Source organism: Stenella coeruleoalba, assembly GCF_951394435.1.
Source record: "Stenella coeruleoalba genome assembly, chromosome: X".
Lineage (NCBI taxonomy): Eukaryota > Metazoa > Chordata > Mammalia > Artiodactyla > Delphinidae > Stenella > Stenella coeruleoalba.
The window spans coordinates 103,932,027-103,955,749 of NC_137152.1; the positions used below are offsets into that span (position 1 = coordinate 103,932,027).

The 23,723-nt window shown below is 34.3% G+C and overlaps 1 long non-coding RNA gene across 2 annotated transcripts in view; it reads right to left on the reverse strand.

The window, feature by feature from the left end:
- The window catches only part of LOC307180924, a 934,155-nt gene that overhangs the window by 174,608 nt on the left and 735,824 nt on the right, over positions 1-23,723 (reverse strand). For both annotated transcript variants that reach the window (XR_013825801.1, XR_013825802.1), the window contains one exon: positions 2,650-2,700. This is a non-coding gene — a long non-coding RNA (uncharacterized lncRNA). The remainder of the gene's footprint in view (positions 1-2,649; positions 2,701-23,723) is intronic.

Genomic DNA, 23,723 nt, shown 5'->3' on the forward strand with positions numbered 1-23,723 from the left:
GTCAGTGATAAACAAAAGGCACAAGAAAAAAAAAAAAACACAAGGAGAATTTGCTTCTGATACGTTTTGTAACATTATACCAATTGAGACACTATGATACCATTTAAGGGATATTCATTCATCACGAAAATGTAGTGGAGAGCCAAAACCAGACTTATTCATATAAACGATTAATGTGTGACAAGGCCAACATTGCAGATGATTTTTTTGAAGCTTGACTGTATCAGCGGCAGACACAATTAGCTTATCAAGAAAGCCATTTATCCTTTTCAGTTGGCACACAGTAGATTATATTTCTCAGGATCCTCTGAAGTTAGAAGTAGCAATATGATTGAATTATAACCAATAAAAAATAAATGTAACTCAGTTGTGCCACTTCTAAGCCTAATCCACAACACTTTCTTTGCCTCAATGTTGTTTCTCTCCTATCAAGCACATCAAATTGGAAGACACGTGCTAAAGATCATATTGATGAAACTGAGAACAACAATGCTGTTCTGCATATGAAAAATACATTTTACTATATAAAGTCTGATAAATGGAATATTGCCTGCCATGTCAGTAAACAAAGGATGTCACAGTCATCAGTGATTTGAGCCCTCCAACGAGCCAGTGAGCCCTGAGTAAACTCAGGAAGGAATGGCTGCCATTTGGCAGCCATCTGACTGCAGCCATTCCCTATGGTGAGCCCTGAGGAAACTAAGGATGTGAAAACACAGGATACTGGCCCCAGATAGCTGAGGTGCATAACAAAGGAATGATTTCAGTGAGCCTAGACTCTTGCATCTTCCCATACATAGAAAAGCACTAAATTCCTTAACTTGGGATATCTGGTTTTCTTTAATTAACAATAATCTTTTCACGTTCAGACTACCCGCCCTTTGTTGCTAAACTTCCGTATATACTGGCTCCCCACCCTTGCCTCCTCGGAGCAGTTCTCTCAGGGTTACTTAAGATGCTGCCTCCCGGGCCTTAAGTCCTAAAATTCCTGCCAAATAAAATACAACTCTCGACTTTTAGGTTCTGAATATTTTTTTTAGTCGACAAGTCAATGATCATTTTTGGTTTGTTTGTTAAAGCAATTTGTGTAAGAAATAAAAGCATACCCATACCTAGTATCATTCATAAAATGTAATTTCAGATAGACTAAAGAAATAAAGGCAAATAGTAAACTATAAAATATTCATGAATAAATATGAGAACAACACTATGGAATCCAGAAAAGAATAAAAAAAATTTTCAACAGGATATTTAAAGTGCAAATTGTAAATGAAAATAAATAAATAAAACAAGAACTTCTGTTCATCAAAAAACACCATAGGTAATTCCATTCTAGACAAGATGGTCATAGACCCACTTTTACCTGTCCTTCCCTACAGAGCACAACTATAAACCCTGGATATGGTACAAGAGACAACCAAAATAAACTCTAAAAAATGTTAATTAAAAGGCAATATTGCTTAGAATTCCATGACTAAAGAAACAGCACAGAAGTGGGAGAATCAAAGAAAGGGACCAAGCCACAGCAATTGGCCAAGACTGAGAAGACTTTTTTCCTGAAGGAAATCAAGACTCTTCTCCCAGATGTTGGAAACCACAGTATACAGGTAAAAATGGAAAAATTATACAGCCACAGAAAAATGCCCGGTCTTGGAAGCCTCTTTGTTTCCATAGGTTTGAGACTCTTCTTTCCCTCTCAGATATACCTGGATGGCAGTCAGAACATGAATATGAGACTCATCCACAGCAAGGAGCCCATCTGAAGAAGCCTGTTTGTCCCAAAGGACCCAAGTCTCTCCTCTCCCACCCAGAAGAACCAGGCCAACAGGAGGGCACTGACAGGGGGATTTCACCATACCCCATACCCAATGAGAGACACTGAGCAACAGGTCTAGGGAAACCCACCTCTAGTCCTTTCAGGCACACCAGGAGGCCTAGAAGAACCAGATAAACCAAGCAGACAAAAATAACACCGCAAAGGCTCTGAAAATTAAACTGCTATACGAGCCCGTAAAAGTAGAAAAAGACCTGTATGCTGTACCCAATCAGGGTGACTATCTACTGAAGTAAAAGATTTAAATAGGACTTAGAGTTTCCAAATATGATTGGCATAGGTCTATGATATAATTAAAAATAATTTATCATATTAAGAACCAGGAAAATCACAATTTTAATGAGAATGGATAATCGACTGATGCTAATAGGAGGAAGAATCGGATGTTATAATTTTCTGACAAGAATTTAAAAGCAAACATCATAAAATTCTTCAACAATTACAAATTATCTTACAATAATGAAAAAGTAGAACATCTAAGCAAATAAATTATAACAAAAGATACAAAAGGAAATTAGAGAACTGAAAAATGCAGTAACTGAAATAAAAGATCTGTCAGGTGGGGTCAATAGTAGAGTGGAAATAGAATAGAATCATTGAATTTGAAGACAAAAACTGAATTGACCCTATCTAAAAAACAGAGAGAATATTGACTGGAAAAAAATAAACAGAGCCCTAGACTTGAGGAACAATAACAAAAGATATAATATTCATTCCATCAGAGTTCCAGATGTGTAGGAGAAAGAGAATGAAGTTTAAAGACTATGTAAAGAAAAAATAAATGAAAACTTCCCAAACATGGAGAATGAACTTACCTATTGATCCAAAAGAAGAGTAAATTCCAACTAGGATGAGTCCAAAAAAATCTACAATAAAAAAAAATCACAACTAAACTTTAGAAAAGACAAAAAAAATCTTGAAAGCAGCCAGAGAGAAATGAGGCATTAATAATATGGAGACACCAATTTGAATGACTGCACATGTCTCCCCTGTAACCATGGAGGCCAGAGGAAGTGGCACAACGATTACCAACTGCTGAAAGTAAAGGATTGTCAACTGTGAGTTTGACTTCTGGTTAAATCATCCTTTAGGAATGAGAGAAAATAAAGACATTCTGAAACTAAGTAAAACTAAAAATGTGTAGCTAGCAAGGCTATCCTTAAATATTGGCTAAAGGAAATTCTTCAAAACTAAAGAATTCTTCAAAACTATTTCTTATAAAAGAAATCTGGGAGAATCAGGAAGGAAGAAACAAGGGAAGGATCTGAAATATGGGTACAAACATAAACTTTTAATTTCCTCCTTAATTTTCTCAATAACATTTGATGATTGAAGCACACATTACAAGATTAACCAATACTCATGACAATGATATTTAAAAGTGAGGACAGTACAGAGACTTAAATGGAAGTAAGGTTTCCAAATTTTATTCTAAGTGGTAAAACATTATTATGAATAGACGGCGATGAATAACATAAGTATATGGCAATACCTACAGCAGCCACTAACAAAAATGTACAGAAAGCTCCAAAAATAATTCAAGTTAGAATCCTAAAAAAATATTCAAATGATCCCCAGGAAGGCAAGAATTAAGAAACAGAAGAATGAGAACCTAAGGGAACAAAGAAAGGAAAACAATGAACAATAGTAACTTAAAAAAAATTACTTCAAAATAAAATCTAGCCAGATTGAAAGTAAAATGATTGAAAAACATACAGCATGCAGAAATTAATCAATCAAAGATGAGTGGCCATATCAATATTAGATAAAGTAAACATCAGAACAAAGAAAATTAGTAGAGACAAAAAGGGACATTACACAATGATAAAAGAATCAATTGACCAGGAAGATATAATAATCCTAAATGTGTGCAAATCAAACAACAGAGCCTCAAGTAATTGATACAAAAACAGATGGAGCTGAAAAAAGAAATAGACAAATTCACAGCTTATAGTTGGGGATTAAAAAACTCCGATCAGCAACTGATAGAACTGTCAGACAGAAAATGCAAAATGTTATAGAAAATCTGAACTAAATCATCAATCAACAGGATCTAATTGACATACATAGAGCACACCAGAAAGCAACAATAGATGTGTATTTCTCTAACCACCAAAGGAACATTCACACAGATAGACCATATTCTGGTCCATGAAGTCAATTTCAACAGAATTTAAAATACTGAAACCACTCATAGCATGTTAACCAATTATAACATAATCAAGCTAGAAATCAATAACAGAAAAACAAGGAAATATCAAAGAAACTAAATAAAACAACACAAATCTAAATACTCCATGAGTCTAAGAGGAAGTCTCAAAGTAAATTTTAAAAATGCATACAACTGAATGAAAAGGAAAATAACTAATATCTAAATATTTGGGAGGCATATAAAGTAGTGCTGAGTGGGAAATTTAGAGAACTAAAAATATATATGACAAAACAGGAAAGGGACAAGAAAAGAAGGACCAATATCAAGACTAGAAAAAGGAATATAACTACAAAGCCTGCAGCCATTAAAAAAAATAAGCGGATATTAAAAATTTATGCTCATATCGTGAAAAACTTAAAGGTAATGAACAAATTCCTTAAAAACCACAAACTATCAAAACTCAACCAAGATTTAATACATAATTTTAATAGCACTATAACCAATAAATAAACATATTTCTTAATTTAAAAGGTCATAATGGTATTAGTACCCTTATAATAAGAGATACCACAGGGCTTCCTCCCTCTGACACAATGCATGTACAAAGAAGAGGTCATGTGAACTCAGAGAGAGAAGGTGGCCATCTCCAAACCAGGAAGAGAGCTCTCACCAAAACCAGACTATTCTGGCATCCTGAATTTGGATTTCCAGCCACCAGAACTGTGAGAAAATAAATTTATATTGTTTAAGCCACCCAGTCTATGGTATTTTATTATGACAGTCCAAGTTGAACATGACAGGAGGGAACACTTCCTAACTGCTTCCAAAAGGCCAGCAGTACTATCATACCAAAGCCAGATATAAACATCACAAGAAAATAAAACAATAGACAAATATACCTTATAACCTCAGATACAAAGATCCTCCACAAAATAGTAGCAAACTGAAACTAGCATAATATTAAGAGGATTATATGTCAGAACCAAAAGGGATTTATCCCAAGAATTTAAGGAAGTATCAACATATAAGAATCAATCAATATAATAAATCACATTAATAGAAGGAAGAAAATATATAATTTTCATTTCATGCATATGCATAAAAAACATTTGACAAAATCCAATACTATTTCATGATAAAATGATTTCATAAAAAAGGAATAAAAAGGAACTTCTTCAACCTGATGTAGGGAGTTCATGTAAAGTCCACAGCTAACATTAACATCAATGGTGAAAGACTGATAGCTACCTTCTAAGATCAGGAAGAACACAAGGATGCCCACTATCAGCACTTATATTTAACTGTTATACTGGAAGTTCTAGTCAGAGCAATTAGGCAAGAAAAATAAATAAAAGGAATTCAAATTGGAAAGGAAGCATGAAAACTATTTCTTTTGCTGATGGCATAATTTTATATATAGAAAATCCTAAAAAATCCATGAAAAAACTATTATAGCTAGTAAAAATAATTCAGCAAACTTGCATAGCAAAGGTCAACACACATATTAAGCTATATTTCTATACACTAATAATGAACAGTATAAAAATAAAATTAAGCAAAAATGTCATATACAGTAACAAAAATAAAATACTTAGGAACACATTTAACTAAGAAAGTACAGGACTTTTACATTGAAAACTAAAAACATTGCTAAAAGAAATTAAAGAGGAGCTGAATAAATGGAAAGTCATCCCATGTTCATGAACTAGATGATTTTAATATTGCTATCCAAAGCAATCCATAGATTTAATGCAATTCCCTACCAAAATGATAGTGGCCAATTTTGCAGAAGTGAAAAAGTTGATCCTAAATTTCATATAAAATAGCCAAACAATCTAGCATTAAAAGAAAAGTTGTAGGACTCATACTTTCTGATTTCAAAACGACTTACAAAGTTATAGTAATCAAAATAGTGTGCTACTGGAATAAGGACAGATATATAACTGGATGGAATATAATTGAGAGTCCAGAAATAAACCCATACATCTGCCATCAATTGATTTTTGACAAAGGTACCAAGACCATTCAATGGAAAGAACAGTCTCGTGGTACAACTTGATATCCACATGTTAAATAATGAAGCTGGGCTGCCATCTCACACCGTAACAAAACAATTAACTGAAAATGGATCAAAGACCTAAATATAAGAGCTAAAAGTATAAAACTCTTAAAAGACACACAGGGGTAAATCTGCATGACCACAGATTAGCAATGGATTTCTAGATATGACATCAAAAGCAAAAAGAAAGAAAAAATCAATACTAAAAAATTTTAAGCATCAAAGGAAACTATCAGTAAAATGAATATATCTCACAGAAGGGAGAAAATGTTTTCAAATCATACATCTGACAAAGGTCTAGTTTCCAAAAGATATAAATCTCTCACGATTCAATAACAAACAGCCCAAGTAAACATGGGCAAAGGTTTTGAATAGTCATTTCTCCAAAGAAGGTATACAAATAGTGAACATATGAAAAGATGCTCAACATTATCAGTCATTATGGAAATACAAATCAAAACCACAAAGAGGTACCACTTCACACCCTATAGGATGGCTCTAATTAAAAAAGAAAAATGTATCAACTGTTGGTAAGAATGTGAAGGAACTAAAATCCCTGTACTTTGTCCATGAGAATGGACAACTGTTGAGCTGCTATAGAAAACAGTTTGGTGGTTCTTGAAAAAGTTAAACATAAATATATTATTCAACAACTCCACCTCTAAAGAGATAATATGTTATAACATGGATGAACCTCAAAAATATCATGACAAGCAAAAGATGCCAAACACAAAAGATCAGATATTGTATGATTCCACTGGTATGAAGCCTTTGAAATATGCATATCTATAGAGACAGAAAGTTGATTAGTAGTTGTTAAGGGTTAGTGGGAGAGGGGAATTTGGAGTGATTGCTTAATGAGTATGGGGTTTTATTTTGGGGAGATGAAAATGTTTTGGGACTAGGTAGAGGGAGTGGCTGCATTGTTAATGTACTAAATGGCACTATATTGCACACTTCAAAATAGTTAATTTTATGTTACGTGAATTTTAGCTCAATAAATTTTACCACCGAAACAGTTACAAACATTAACAATCCAATTTGAAATGGGCAAAAGACATGGACAGACATTTTACTGAAGAGGATAAACAGATGGAAAATAAGCACATGACAAGATGTTCAACATCATTAACCATCAGGAGAATTAAAAATAGAACAATTAGCAATCAATACACACTTATAATGCCTTAAAATATAATGACAGTATAAATGCTGGAGAGCATAAAGAAAAAGTGGATTGCTCATACGTTGTCGGTGGGAATGTAATGTGGTACAGCATAGACTGGAAAATAATTTTGTATTCAATAGTTTCTCAAAAAAGAAACATATAACTGTCATCCAACCCAGTAACTGAACTCCTGAGAATTTATCCCAGAAAAATGAAGCCTTATATTCACAAAAGAATCTGTACAGAAATGTTCATAGGAATTCTATCTTTAATATCCAAAACCTGAAATCAGTCCAAATGTCCTTCAAAAAGTGAATGGTTAAACAAACTGTAGTACATTCATACCACAGACTACTGCTCACTAATGAAAAAGGAACACACTACCTAAACACACAATATCTTGGATTAATTCCCCAGGAAATTACACTTAGTGAAATAAGTCAATCTCAAAATGTTATACATTATATGATTCCATCTATATTGCATCTTTTGAGTAAAATTACAAAAATACCCACCATTGTGGGAAAATCTTACTGACAGTGTGATGGTGTGTCTTCGTGTAGGAAAGATAGCTGTAGGCAATATGGAAAAACTCCCCTTGAAGGTTAAGTACAGCTCTGAGAAACTATGACATTCCTTTCTGGGTACTGGTTTCTGGGGACCATTAGTAAGTAAACTAGAAATTTGCAAGAAATGATTGAACTGATGGTTGGAATTGTGCTTGGAAAAATGATCACTTTTTTTCAGCTCTCTTCTCAAATGTAATGTTACTAGCAAGGGCTTCCCTGACCAATGTATACTCAAAAACAAATCCTCAACTGTCACTTTCTGTCCTCTTTATTCTATGTTTTCTGCATAGCACATTTCACCATCTGGCATACTATATGTTTACTTTGTTTTGTTTTGGTCTCTCTCCATTGCACTTGGATATAAACTCCACGAGAGAAGCTTTCTTCTTCCACTGTTATAATCCTAGCATCTAGAAAGTTATCGGAACAGTGTACATGCTCAATAATTATTTGTTAAATGAATATATGAATGAAACTTTTGATTATAAGAGAACTCTATATCTTTTGGATGATTATAACTGCCTCTTGAGCTTTTATCCAAAGCGTTTGCTGACAAGAATGATTCAGATGCTAGAAATATTTAAATCATACTAGTTTTATAACCATGTATCTGAAATATGTTTAATTCCCTTTTTAACCCAAAGTTGATTATATCGCATTCAGCAATAAGTTGTCTGGTTAACACCTGTAATCAGTATTAGTGAAAGATCTCAACTCATTGAGGTATATATATTGATATAAGGTGGTTTTATTTTTTCCAAGAACTATCAACTGTCTTCAATTCTACTCTTGCTTTCTTCCTAGGCATTAGTGTTCCTTAACATCTCAGTTAATATCCATAATTTCCATAATGTTTAGATGTTTAGATTCCATAATGTTTAGATCTCCATAATGTTTAGATGAAAGCAGTCTCATTTGTGTTAGCTGTTGTACTATTCATATTAAATTTTAATCCCTTATTAATTTCCAAGCTCTCCTCCTTCCTGCCCACTACCACCCTCCTCTCACTCAGAGATAATTGATAATGCCAGATGACTTCTTATCTCTTCTGAACACACTTCTTTTCCTAAGAATGCACTTCTGTTATTGGGGTGGAGAATAGGGAGAGGATTTAAAAAATGTAGTCCCCTGAGGTGCCTGCTCTGAAAGGTTGCAGTCATATCCTTAATCAAAATGCCACTCTGGCTTGTTGCCTAGAGTTTAGGGTTTGATGTGGCCAGGAATTGGCATCTGGCACTGAGAATTATTCTCTTGTGAGATTTAGCTACATCTAGGAGCATTTGTGGTATGTTTCTATGGTATATGTGCCTTTGCTTCATACTGCAATAGTTGCTCCAAGCCTACAGTCTCCAAACTCACCTTACCCCGTGTGACACTTAACACAGAGATAGCATCAAGTTTAAATTTCTCCTTCCATAGTTTTCAGGAATGAGGAATTTGAGGGTGGTGTCCTCTGATATTTTTCCACATGACTTTCCCCCGTGCCATATCTCTAATCAAGCCTAGAAGCTGTGGACACATTCAACTAGGGGTTTAAATGCTGGTATTCACTTCTAATAAACACTTGCATTTTATAAGTGATTTTCTCTCCCCTAGCTTCTGGGGGAAAAAAAGACAAGGGCTGACTCCGTATTGGCTACTATGCATTCTTTTGCCTCAACAAGTGTTATTTTATGGATTTTCATGGTAGGTGTAACAGGTGACTAAGTTGGAGTCAAACAAAACACTTTTCTATAAATTTAAACTTTAGTTCAGCAAAGCCAACAGTTAAAATGGTCTAGTCAGAAGATAGATACACAAACAAGGGGACCCCCGTCAAGTACTTAGAAAGCTGTTACCAAATTTGACAGAACACAACAATCTTCTCTTAGAAAGACATTTTTTTAAACATTTTAGAATTCAACGTGTTTTAAAGGTCCTCTATCTCACTCCATTACATATCTTGCTTACTGTTTAGCGGTCTCTCTTCCATGGCAAACTCTAAACTCCTTAAAGGAAAAGAATGTGATTTCTATTTCTGTATATTCATCTACAAGCTCAGGGTTAAAATACATGTAGTTTTTAGGAAACAACTGTTAAATAAATATTTTTGAATTCCATACTAAAGCCTCAATAATAGGGGTAATCTTTATGATTTTCTTTTTCTCTTTAGTCATGATGTTCTATGTATATAGGGATTGACTCTTAGGCTAGGAGTTAGGATATTTGAAACATAAAATGCTTCTTCATATAAAAATGAAAGCATAACTTAATGTTATAATTAGTATTTATAGATAGTTATTAAGTAGTGAGCACTGTTAACCAGTAATTCCAGGAAGACCAGCAGATTAAAGTTGCAGTCAGATAGTACTGGAACAGCTACCTTAGTTACAAAATTATTTTTGTAAGTATGTTTTTCATCCTACAAAAATAAGCAATACAGAGCAAGTACTTAAACAAATTTTACTATTTTATTTAGTTAAGACTTCAGCATAATGTAGCATCTATTTTTGGATTTTAGTCTAATAAACCTTTAATTGTATTACCTCAGCAGTTTTTTCCTAAGCCCCTATACATTCTCCTGGTTTATTTTTAAATATGAATATTGATTTAAATTTTTTATCATGTATATTTATTTATAAACAACCTGGCATATCAGTCTTTCAATTATCCTGATTCCCAGAGGACTACAGTTTCCAAAATGGCTGAGAAGGTACATGTCTCAATGAGTAATGAACCACGGTTACATATGAAGTTAAGTAACTTTCCCTGAAGTGGTGTCATAAGATCCCTTCCAAACATACTGTAAGCAATATTAACAATACCTTAGGTTAACTCAAATAGAAGAGGTCAGATAAGATCACTAATGGAACCATTATGATGCTGGCTTCTGTCATATGAGACAGCGGTCCTTTCCAATTATCAATGGCCCAATATTAAAAAATATTAAGGCATCAAATTACATAAAGAGAAAATATAAAGAATAACCTTTTCTTTTCTTTAACATTCTACCAGGAGTATTATTAATGTAATGATACTTGTCATTGAGTTGTACTTATACCTTTTACAAAGTGCTTTGACCTATTCCCAGCTTCCTTATAACAACCTCAAGCAGTCTAATGCAGACTTATCCCATAATCAATCACTAAGAACTTAACGAGTTTGTGCTGTGCACCCCACATTGTGTTAGGTGCTCTGGGTGTTATAAAAAAGTATAAATATAATACTAAAATCCATACTTATAGGAGACAGTCGTTTAAGTGATGTAATCCATACTAATAAGAGACAGTCATTTAAGTGATGTTTTGTAACCAACAGACCATTTTCTATTATACCTTGTTTTAATTATGACTCAATCAGGCCCACTTTTGATTCTGGACTAACAAGAGAAAAACCATCTTTCATGGAAGTTTATTACCTGTATATTTTTCAGGATAAAACTATAATTACACTTTTAGAGTAACTCAATATATTTCTACAAATATACACACACACCTAGTAGACAGAAAAATAGCATATAAAAATAAGAGATTATAATGGTTCAATGCCAGCTTATTATATTTTTGTAATAAATATCTAGACAATAAAGTTATCTTTTTTCTGGAATTAAATAAACTTACCTAAAAGGACATTAAAAGGTACATAATTAAAGTACAAAATTTGTTAGATTCTGTAGTTAATATACTCAAGTTTCAATATTTTAGAAATTTACTATATATCATTTCTCAAAAAACTACCACCAAAACTTAATGATTTCTAAAAGATCTTAAATTTTTAAAAAACCTTAGAGGAAAAAACAGATTCCTTTAATAACTAATGCTTCCTTCACAAACTCATTTAAAATGAGCATAGCTTTACCCAGTTAAATATTACTAATTACAGAAGAAGAGTATCTTCCACGTCTATCATTATAATGATGTGTCAGAGTGGACAATATTTTACTGTAGACTACAACAAACCATCCATGAAATACAGAGTTAATATACACATTGCAGCAGGATTGTAACTACAGTCAAGAAAAAGACATAATTTTACCTTAAAATTTTGCAAACACTAATTTTTTTGTATTGTGATGACTGCTGACAAGATATGTATCTTCATTTGCTCCATAAATTCCCATTAGTGCTTCTACCATCTTCAAGAGTATGCATTAGTCAAAGAATTAATTGTTGCAATTCAATGCCAACATTCCTTTTTGTGCAAATGGCAACTTAAGTAATTACGCAATAGGCCATAACTAACTGAAATATGAATATTGCCTGTTTGTACCACTGCTCTTCAGGTCTGCTACATGATTGTTAATGTTCACAACAGTGCAGTAATTGAATTACAGAACATTAGCTACATGATTATTATGACCATAAACTGCCGTGTAATGGAAGTTCATGAAATAAAATCGCAAACTCAGAGTTTATAAAGCAAAATTATACCGCTTATCTTGTTCTCTTATCCATGCCCTTTACTTCAAAAAGCCTACAACAATGATGTCCACATTGTACAAAAAAAATGCTCATAAAACTATTTTTTTAATTTCATGGAGGCTTTCAAATATTGCTGTTAATGAAATCATTCCTAGACCCACTTCCCTCTACCTCTTACCTATGTCACCTCCTCAAACCAAATCCTCTCATGTGCATATCCCTTACAACTCAAATCTTAGCCTTAATCATATCATAACTTGAAGTAACTCTGACTTCCTACTCCCTCCTGTGGTGGCTTAGTTTAGCGTACTGTGTGTCTATGCGTATGCTCTGCATCATTTTGCCATAGTACGGTTCATTGCTTCTCAAGTCACAAACTACCAACTCTTCAAAATGAGCCACCACATCTCAAATTACTAGAGGGAAGACAGGCTTTTCAACAAATAGTGCAGAGACAAGTGAGACCATATCTTACAATACATACAAGAATAAATTCCAAATGTAGTAGGTATCTAAATGCAAAAATATTAAAACAAACAAGTGCTAGGAGAAAATATGGGTGAGCTGTCCTTTAACTTTTATGTGGGGAAAGACTTTCTAACTATGATGAAAAATCTATGAACTAATATGGAATGATTTTCAGGACATAATGTGAAGTGAAAAAATCCAAACTCAAAAGTATATATTACTCTTTGTAGAAGAAATAGGAAATATAAATACGAACATATATCTGCTCATTTGTGTAAAAGATATACAAGAAATGTACTAGAAACTGAATAGATTGGTTACCTACACATGGCAGGTGAGAAATAAATGGCAAGAAGGGAGGGACTGGAATTGTGTAGCAGAGATTTGGAGAAATGGCTCTTTTTAGAAAGTCTAAATCTTGGAACCATATTAATGCTTCAAATACACCTCATATGCTAAGCATATAAAAATAATTAAAACCAACCAGGATTGAGAGGAGGGACTCAAATGGAATTCAAACACTCACAAATGAATCTAAATTATTATTTATAAATTATACAATCACACTTAAGGAACTGGGGTAGAAAGTAAGTGATGTAACTATAATACGCAAATAGATAGAGAGCATAGGTAATGGGATCCCTGTAACTGTGAGTATAACTAGCACCCAGACCTTGGTCTATAAACACCATTCTCCAATACAAGACATCGGATCCAGGTCTAAGGCAGGAAATGCAAGGTGGGCATTAAATAACTTGTGTTTCCTAGAAAGTAAGAAAATGCTCAAAAGATGGGGCCTGTCAAATGAATACATGAGAGACTTCTGGTCTCGCTACATGGGATGGATTCATTTCTCTCTGTTCCCTCCACTAAGCACAACTATAAACCTTGTAAGTATCACTACAGTCAACCAAAGGATAATCCTGAAAAGTTGAAAGAAAAAGGTAGAATGTCTAAGGACGCAAGGACCGGAGAAAGAACAGAGCAGCAGTGAGTCTTAGGATGTCTGGTCCAAGAGCAGATGGTGGTCTAGACACAGAAACTCCTGATAGCCAACATAGCAATAGAACATAGCAATGAGCTCGGGTATGATCATTTTTATCCAGGATGTAATGGAAGTTTTGCCAAGAACACCAGGGAAACCCAAGAACACTGGTAAGAGAGATCCATCACTAGTCAACTGAAAATAAGTGGCCAGGAGAACTACTCTCCTTCCCTTGAAGATATGAAATCCCACTTTCCCCTAAAGGCACTGGCCAGGCAGCTGGCAGCAGCAGCACTTACAAGCGGCATCGCGCCACAACAAGTAACCAACTCCAGAAGCCTAATCATCTCCACAAGTCTGAGACTCCATTCCCCTATCTAAAGACACCAGGAGGCCAGATGGTTCAGGCAAGAGGGATACCACCATTACAAGTCTCCAGACCTAGACACATTCTGTGTCCTGACAGGTCTGAGAAGCCCTTTCATCAAATAGAGACACCAACCAAGGATTTCCTGACAAAACATATGTCTGGGCCAAGAATTACTCTTCATTCCTACAGGCTGGAGAAACCCTTACCTGACCTAGAAAAACCAAATGGCCATGTAGCTGGGTGTTATTGGCAGAGGAATCCAGCCTAAGAAAGTTTCTGGCTTGGGAAAGCATTATTTATATCCATAGGGAAAGAGAATCCCTTAACCTACCTAGAGACAAAGCAGCAAAACAGCACTAAAAGAGGGTATTTGCTGCAACAAACACCTAGCCCTGGAAGTATTCTTTGTCCCCATGAGCTGAAGACTCCCTTCACTCACCTGGAGGCACTAGGTGGCTATACCTGAAGAAGCTCCTTCTACACTCTCAGGCTACACCAGCAGGGACCAGTGAGAGGCTCAAAAGAATCAGACAAATCAAAACAAACCAGAACTACAAAGACCCCAAAGATTAAACTGTCACTAGAACCACAGCTCACAAAATAGATCATAACCTATGTGCTAAACCTAAACTGCCTGGTAAAATAAAGACTTAAATAAGACCCAGAAAGCCCCCTAATATAATCGATGAAAAGTCCAGAATACAATACAAAGAAAATTACTAGAGTTAGTTAGATACATTACGTAATGATAAAAGTTTTGATCCACCAGGAAGCTATAATTATCATGCTGTGTATGCACCAGGCAATAGAACCTCAAAATAAATGAAGCAAAAGCTAATAGAACTGAAAGAAATAGATAGATACACAATTGTAGTTGGGAACTTCAAAATACAGTCAAAGAAAGTGAAAGAACTACTAGTTAGAAAATCAGCAAAGTGTTATATAAATGGACCTGAGTTGTCTTCTGTGTACTGGCTCAAAATGGACACCATGCTGCTTACCTCTATACATCAGGCTAAGACAGTTAGCACAAAGCCCACCGATACCAGACTCAAATTTGTACACACCCAATTGCTTTAAATATATCTAAATAAACATATTTTTAGTCATTTAGAGCTTACCTACTTTATAATCCTGTGGAATTACACACGACATCTGCTAACCATAGATAAGACAAACACTACATCTGTAAAAGAACCCAAACCACTGCTGCCCTTTGGAGCTCTCTGGCGCAGAGATGCTCTGTCTTAACTGCTGAGTGACATCAACTAAAATAAGCCCCCATCCCAATCTTCTGTTCTCTCCTGAGAAATCTTTTGCACTATCCCCCTTCTGTGTGGTGGCCTTGCACCACTGTCTTTGTAGGGTTTCTTGTTCAACCTTGTCCAAGTATTGCCTAATACAGCTTGTTATGTGTTACTGCTGCTCATGGTTCTGTCTCCTCCTTGATCTACTCTGAAATTCTCTAACTTACCATACAAGACTATAGAAGATATGAACAGTGGCATCAACCAACAGGATGTAACTGAAATACAGAGCACTCCACCCAATAAGAACAGAATACTAAAATTTTTCAAGTGCCCATGGAACATTCACAAAGATAGACCATATCATATTGTATGTGTGTGTGTGTATATATATATATATATATATATATATATATACACACACACATACAATATATACACAAAATATACACACAATATATACACAAAATATATATGTATGTATTTAAATAATACAAAATATTCTCTGACATAATGAAATCCAGTAGGAAATCAATACCAGAAAGGCAGTGGAAAATCACTAAACACTTGGAAATTAACACATTTATAAATAATTTATAGGTCAAAAAGGAGGTATCAAATGAAATTGAAAATAAATATACAGAACTAAATGCATATGAAAATACAAATTCTTAAAATATGTGGGATACAGCTAAAGCAGTGGTGAGAGGGAATTTTTTTTAGCACTAAAGGCTTACAATAAAAGAGGAAGGTCCTCAAATCAGTAATCTTCCTCAAAACATTAGAAGAAAAAGGGCAAAATAAACCCAATACAATCAAAAGGAAGAAAATAAAGATTAGAGTAAAAATCAATGGCATTTAAATTAGAAAAATAATAGGGGAAATCAATAAAACAAAAAGAATGCTCCAAAAATTAATACAAGGAATAAACCTGCAGCAAAACTGGAAAAAATAATTTCACAAAAAAGACAAAAAACATCAATATCAAAAATTAAATAGAAGATATCACAATAGATCTTGCAGCCATTAAAAGGATAAGTGAATATTGTGAACAACAATGTGCTAATAAATTCAACAACTTAGAAGAAATAAACCAATTATCCCAACATTACAAACTGCCAAAATACAACCAAGATGAATCAGATAATATGAATAGTCCTATTATCATTCATAAGTTTGAATTAATAACTAAAAACATCATATAAATGAAATCTAGAGACCCGGACAGTTTCTATGGAGAATTCTACTAAATATCTGAAAAAAAATTAGCAGCAATTTTACATAATCTCTCCCAGAACACAGAAGAGAAGAACACTTACCAGCTCATTTTATGAAACCAGTATTACTCTAATACCAAAATGAGACAGTACAAAAAATAAACTACAGACCAATATCAATCATAACCCTGATTCCAAAAATCTTCAAAAAATACTAGTAAATTGATTCTTCAATGGATAAAAGAATTATATACCATCACAACTTCCCTGGTGACGTAGTGGTTAAGAATCCACCTGCCAGTACAGGGGACATGGGTTCAAGCCCTGATCCAGGAAGATCCCACATGCCTTGGAGTAACTAAACCCATGCACCACAACTACTGAGCCTGTACTGTAGAGCCTGAGAGCCACAACTACTGAGCCCTTGTGCCACAACTACTGACGCCCATGTGCCTAGAGCCTGTGCTCCACAACAAGAGAAGCCATTGCAATGAGAAGCACACACACTGCAAAGAAGAGTAGCCCCTGCTCGCCGCAACTAGAGAAAGCCCACATGCAGCAACGAAGACCCAATACAGCCAAAAATAAATAAAAATAAATAAATAAATATATATTAAAAAAAGAATTATATACCATGATCAAGTGGTATTTATTCCAGGTATGCAAGGCTTCTTCAACAGTGAAAATGAATCAGCATGATAAAACATGTCCATTTTCTTTCACTTAGCATAATTTTTTTCAAAGTTTATCCGTGTTATAACATGAATCAGTACTTTATTCCTTTTTTGTGGCTGAATACTATTGCATTGTATAGCTAAACCACTTTTGTTTGCCCATGCATCCATTGATGGACTTTTGGGTGGTTTCTTCTTTTGGCTATTAAGAATAATGCTGCTATATACATTCGTGAAGCAACTTTTGTATGAACATAATGTTTTCATTTCTCTTGGGTGTATCTAGCTGTGGAACTGCTAGATCCTATGACAACTCTATTTTTAACTCTTTGGGGAATTTCCAGAATGTTTTCCAAAATGGCTATACAGTTTTATATTTTCACCAGGAGTGTATGATGGTTCCAACTTCTCCACATCCTTGCTAATATTTCCTATGGTCAAATTTTTGATTCTAGCCATTCTAGAGGGGGTAACGTAGTATCTCGTGTTTTTGATTCACTGTTCCCTAATGAGGGAAACACTTTTAAAATGTTAGTTGAAAGAATGAGTGAATGATAAATAAATTATAGTTTGATAATATTTATATACCACTTTACATAGAAAAATCATAACTAATTTTTTATCAACTTATTTTAAATGTCTTTAGATAGAGTTAAAATTTCCTTATGATTGGCATCTATTCTGTTTGTTTTCTAATGTCATTTGTTTCACAATGGAGTTCTGGAATGTACTTAATGGAGCAAACCTAAAAGAAATAGTTGTACTACCTAAACTTTGAAAAAACAATATGCCTATGTGGCAATTCTTTGTGTACACATTTTCTCCAGTCTTCAATGGCATTAATTTAAGTTCAAAATGCTATAGGTGGGATTTCTCTGGAGGTCCAGTGGTTAAGACTCCACACTTCCATTGAAGGAGGTGCGGGTTTGATCCCTGGTCAGGGAACAAAGATTCCCCATGGTAACAATGTGGCCAAAAAAAAAATTGCTATAGGTTACAGATTGAAAATAAAATAAAGGTATTAAACTGAAAAAAAAAAAAAAAAAAAAAAAAACATGTCCATTAGGCTAAATACTTGAAATTCTAATGCTCATCTCAATAGATACAGAAAAAGCATTTGAAAAAATCCAAGAAGCATTGATAATAAATTCTCAGAAATTTAAGAATAAACAGAACTACCTCAATTTGAAAAACTGTATCTATAAAAATATCTGTGGAACTAATTTTGTATCCTGCTACTTTACCAAATTCATTGATTAGCTCTAGTAGTTCTCTGGTAGCATCTTTAGGATTCTCTATGTATAGTATCAGGTCATCTGCAAACAGTGAGAGATTTACTTCTTCTCCGATTTGGATTCCTTTTATTTCTTTTTCTTCTCTGATTGCTGGGGCTAAAACTTTCAAAACTATGTTGAATAAGAGTGGTGAGAGTGGACAACCCTGTCTTGTTCCTGATCTTAGAGGAAACGGTTTCAGTTTTGCACCATTGAGAACGATGTTGGCTGTGGGTTTGTCATATATGGCCTTTATTATGTTGAGGAAAGTTCCCTCTATGCCGACTTTCTGGAGGGTTTTTATCATAAACGGGTGTTGAATTTTGTCAAAAGCTTTCTCTGCATCTTTTGAGATGATCATATGGTTTCCTCCTTCAATTTGTTAATATGGTTTATCACATTGATTGTTTTGTGTATATTGAAGGATCCTTGCATTCCTGGGATAAACCCCACTTGATCATGGTGTATGATCCTTTTAATGTGCTGTTGGATTCTGTTTGCTAGTATTTTGTTGAGGATTTTTGCATCTATGTTCATCAGTGATATTGGCCTGTAGTTTTCTTTCTTTGTGACATCGTTTTCCGGTTTGGTATCAGGGTGACGGTGGCCTCTTTGGGAGTGTTCCTCCCTCGGTTATATTTTGGAAAAGTTTGAGAAGGACAGGTGTTAGCTCTTCTCTAAATGTTTGATAGAATTCGCCTGGGAAGCCATCTGGTCCTGGGCTTTTGTTTGTTGGAAGAGTTTTAATCACAGTCTCAATTTCAGTGCTTGTGATTGGTCTGCTTATATTTTCTATTTCTTCCTGGTTCAGTGTTGGAAAGTTGTGCTTTTCTAAGAATTTGTTCATTTCTTCCAGGTTGTCCATTTGATTGGCATAGAGTTGCTTCTAGTAATCTCTCATGATCCTTTGTATTTCTGCAGTGTCAGTTGTTACTTTCCTTTTTCATTTCTAATTCTATTGATTTGAGTCTTCTCCCTTTTTTTCTTAATGAGCCTGGATAATGGTTTTCAATTTTGGTTATCTTCTCAAAGAACCAGCTTTTAGTTTTACTGATCTTTGCTACTGTTTCCTTCATTTCTTTTTCACTTATTTCTGATCTGATCTTTATGATTCCTTTCCTTCTGCTAAGTTTGGGGGTTTTTTGCTCTTCTTTCTCTAATTGCCTTAGGTGTAAGGTTAGGTTGTTTATTTGAGATGTTTCTTGTTTCTTGAGGTAGGATTGTATTGGCAGAACACTCTATGACATAAATCAAAGCAAGATATTTTTTGACCCACCTCCTAGAGAAAGGGAAATAAAAACAAACAAATGGGACCTAATGAAACTTGAAAGGCTTCTGCACAGCAAAGGAAAACATAAACAAGACCAAAAGACAACCCTCAGAATGGGAGAAAATATTTGCAAATGAAGCAACTGACAAAGGATTAATCTCCAAAATTTATAAGCAGCTCATGCAGCTCAATAACAAAAAAACAAACAACCCAATCCAAAAATGGGCAGAAGACCTAAACAGACATTTCTCCAAAGAAGATATACAGACTGCCAACAAACACATGAAAGAATGCTCAACATCATTAATCATTAGAGAAATGGAAATCAAAACTACAATGAGGTATCACCTCACACCAGTCAGAATGGCCATCATCAAAAACTCGACAAACAATAAATGCTGGAGAGGGTGTGGAGAAAACGGAACCCTCTTGCACTGTTGGCGGGAATGTAAATTGGTACAGCCACTATGGAGAACAGTATGGAGGTTCCTTAAAAAACTACAAATAGAACTACCATATGACCCAGCAATCCCACTACTGGGCATATACCCTGAGAAAACCATAATTCAAAAAGAGTCATGTACCAGAATGTTCATTGCAGCTCTATTTACAATAGCCAGGACATGGGAGCAACCTAAGTGTCCATCATCAGATGAATGGATAAAGAATATGTGGCACATATATACAATGGAATATTACTCAGCCATGAAAATAAACGAAATTGAGATATTTGTAGTGAGGTGGATGGACCTAGAGTCTGTCATACAGAGTGAAGTCAGAAAGAGAAAAACAAGAACCGTATGCTAACACATATATATGGAATCTAAAAAAAAATGGTTCTGAAGAACCTAGGGGCAGGACAAGAATAAAGACGCAGACGTAGAGAATGGACTTGAGGACACGGGGAGGGGGAAGGGTAATCTGGGAAGAAGTGAGGGAGTGGCATGGACATATATACACTACCAAATGTAAAATCGATAGCTAGTGGGAAGCAGCTGCATAGCACAGGGAGATCAGGTCTGTGCTTTGTGACCACCTAGAGGGGTGGGATAAGGAGGGTGGGAGGGAGGGAGATGCAAGAGAGAAGAGATATGGGGATATATGTATAGCTGATTCACCTTGTTATAAAGCAGAAACTAACACACCATTGTAAAGCAATTATACTCCAATAAAGATGTTAAAAAAAAATACCTATGGCAAACCTTGCACTTAATGGTAAAGGACTGATTGCTTTCCCCCTAAGATCTAAAAGAAAGCAAGGATACCAATTTTTCTTTTTTTATTTTGTAAAGTTTAAAAATTTCACTTTTTGCTTTTCCTTTCTTTTTTCTAGGTTTATTGAAGTATAATTGACATATATCATTGTGTAAGTTTGAGGTATACAATGTGATGATTTTACATACATATATATGGTGAAATGATTACCACAATAAGGTTACTTAACATATCCATCACCTCACATACCTACCTTTTCTTTTTGGTGAGAACTTTCTTCTTTTGTAGCGACTTTCATTTATACAGTAGAGTATTATTAAATATAGTCACCACGTTATATATTAGCTCCCCAAACTTATTCATCTTATAACTGTAAGCTTATTCCCTTTGACCATCACACCCATTTCCCCCCACCTCCCTCTTCCCCAGATACCACTGATCTACTCTGTTTCTAAGATTCAGCTTTTTTAGATTCCACGTATCAGTGAGATTATACAGTATTTGTCTTTGTCTTATTTTATTTTGCATAATGCCCTTAAAGTTCATCCATGCTGCTGTAAATGTCAGGATTTCCTTCTCTTTTATGGGTGAATACTATTCTATTGATAAATATACCACATTTTCTTTCACCACTCATCAGTATATGGACATTTACATTGTTTCCATGTCTTGATATTGTAAATATTGTTGCAGTGAACATGGAGATGTAGATATCTTTTCAAGATAGTGATTTCATTTTCTTTGTATATATACACAGAAGTGGAATTGCTGGATCATATAGTAGTTCTGTTTTTCATTTTTAAAGGAATCTGTATACTCTTTTCCATACTGGCTACACCAATTTACATTTCCACCAACAGTGCACAAGCCTTCCCTTTCCTCCACATCCTTGTCAGCAATTGTTACCTCTTGTCTTTTTGATAACAGCCATTCTAACATGTGCGAGGTGATATCTCATAGTGGTTTAGATACACATTTCCCTGATGATTAGTGATGTTGACACCTTTTCATGTACCTGTTGGTCATTTCTTTGCCTTATTTGGAAAAATGTCTATTCAGGTCCTTTGCCCATTTTTAAATTGGATTATTTGTTTTTATACTATTGAGCTGCATGCTTTCCTTATATATTTTGAATATTAACCCCTTGTCAGATATATGATTTGTAAATACTTTCTCACATTTCATAGGTTGCCTTTTCATTTTGTTGATCTTTTTCTTCTGTGCAGAAGATTTTAGTTTGATGTAGTCCCTCTTGTTTATTTTTAATTTTATTCCTTATGCATTTGGAGTCATATCCAAAATATCATTGCCAAGACCAGTTTTAAGGAGGTTTTTCCCTATGTTGTCTTCTAGGAGTTTTATGGTTTTAAGTCTTATGTTTAAGTCTTTAATCCATTTTGAATTAATTTTTGTGAGTGGTGTATCTATAGAGGTCCAATTTTATGCTTTTGCACGTGAATGTCCTGTTTCTCAAACCCTGTTTATTAAAGATACTATTTTTCTCTACTGTGTATTCCTGGATCCCTTACCAAATATTAACTGACCATATGTACATTAATTTATTACTGGGCTCTTGATTCTGTTCCATTGGTCTATGTATCTGTTTTTATATCACTACCATACTGTTTTGATTACTACAGCTTTATGCTGTAGTTTGAAATCAGAACCTGTGATGCCTTCAGATTTTTTTATCCTTTATCAAAATTGCTTTGTGTATTCAGGGTCTTTTGTGGTTCCATATGAATTTTAGGATTGTTGCTTCTCTTTCTGGAAAAAATTGCCATAGAAATTTTGATAGAGGTTGCATTGAACATATAAATGGTCTGAGTTTTAAGGATATTTTAATAACATGAATTTTTGTGATCCAGGAACACGTGATTTTTTCCATTTACTTGTGTCTTCAGTTTCTTTTATACAAGTCTTATATTTCTCAGTGTATAAATCTTTCACCTCCTTGGTTAATTTTATTTCACATTATTTCTTTGTTTTGGATGTTATTATGAATGAATTATTTTTTCTTTTTCAGATAGTTCATTGTTAGTGTATAGAAATGAAGCTGATTTTTATCCTGCAATTTTATTGAATTTGTTGATTAGTTTAAATAGTTTTTGGTGGTATCTTTAGAATTTTCTGCATATAGTATCACATCTTTTTTTTTCTTACTTTATAAAAAATTTATTCAAAATGGATAGTGTACTTAAATATAAAATTATAACAGTTAAAGTGCTATTACCAAAAGACAGGATAATGATTGTTGAGGAACCTTAAAGAAAGTGTCCTCAGCTAGTGAGTGATTTGTAAGTATCTTTCCCAGTCAGAAGTATCAATGCTGTCTGGCATTCATGTGTTCATTCATTCATTTATGTCACTCTGCTTGGAGAAGTTCAAAACACCAGAAAATGAAGTGTTTGTTCTTCTCCAGCCACTGCATCTGCTGATCTGTCATCACGTTAATCTTGCAGAGGAGGTTAACACAAAACCTCGGATGGGGTACCCTTGTGGTGCACTAAGCACACTGCATTGGTTGAATTATGGCAAGAAAGTAGGGAGACGGCTATGACTAGCTCCCCAGATACTTCTTTTGCACTGAGTTTCACAGATAGGATTCCTTTGAATTTTTAAATTTTTATTTTCATTAAAATTCATTTTTTCATTTAAATTCATTTTTTTCATTAAGGTATAGGGTTTTTTTGTTTTTAGAATTTTTGAATTTTATTTATTTATTTATACAACAGATTTTTTATTAGTTATCCATTTTATACATATTAGTGTATATGTGTCAATCCCAATTCATCACACCACCATCTTTAGAATTTTCTGC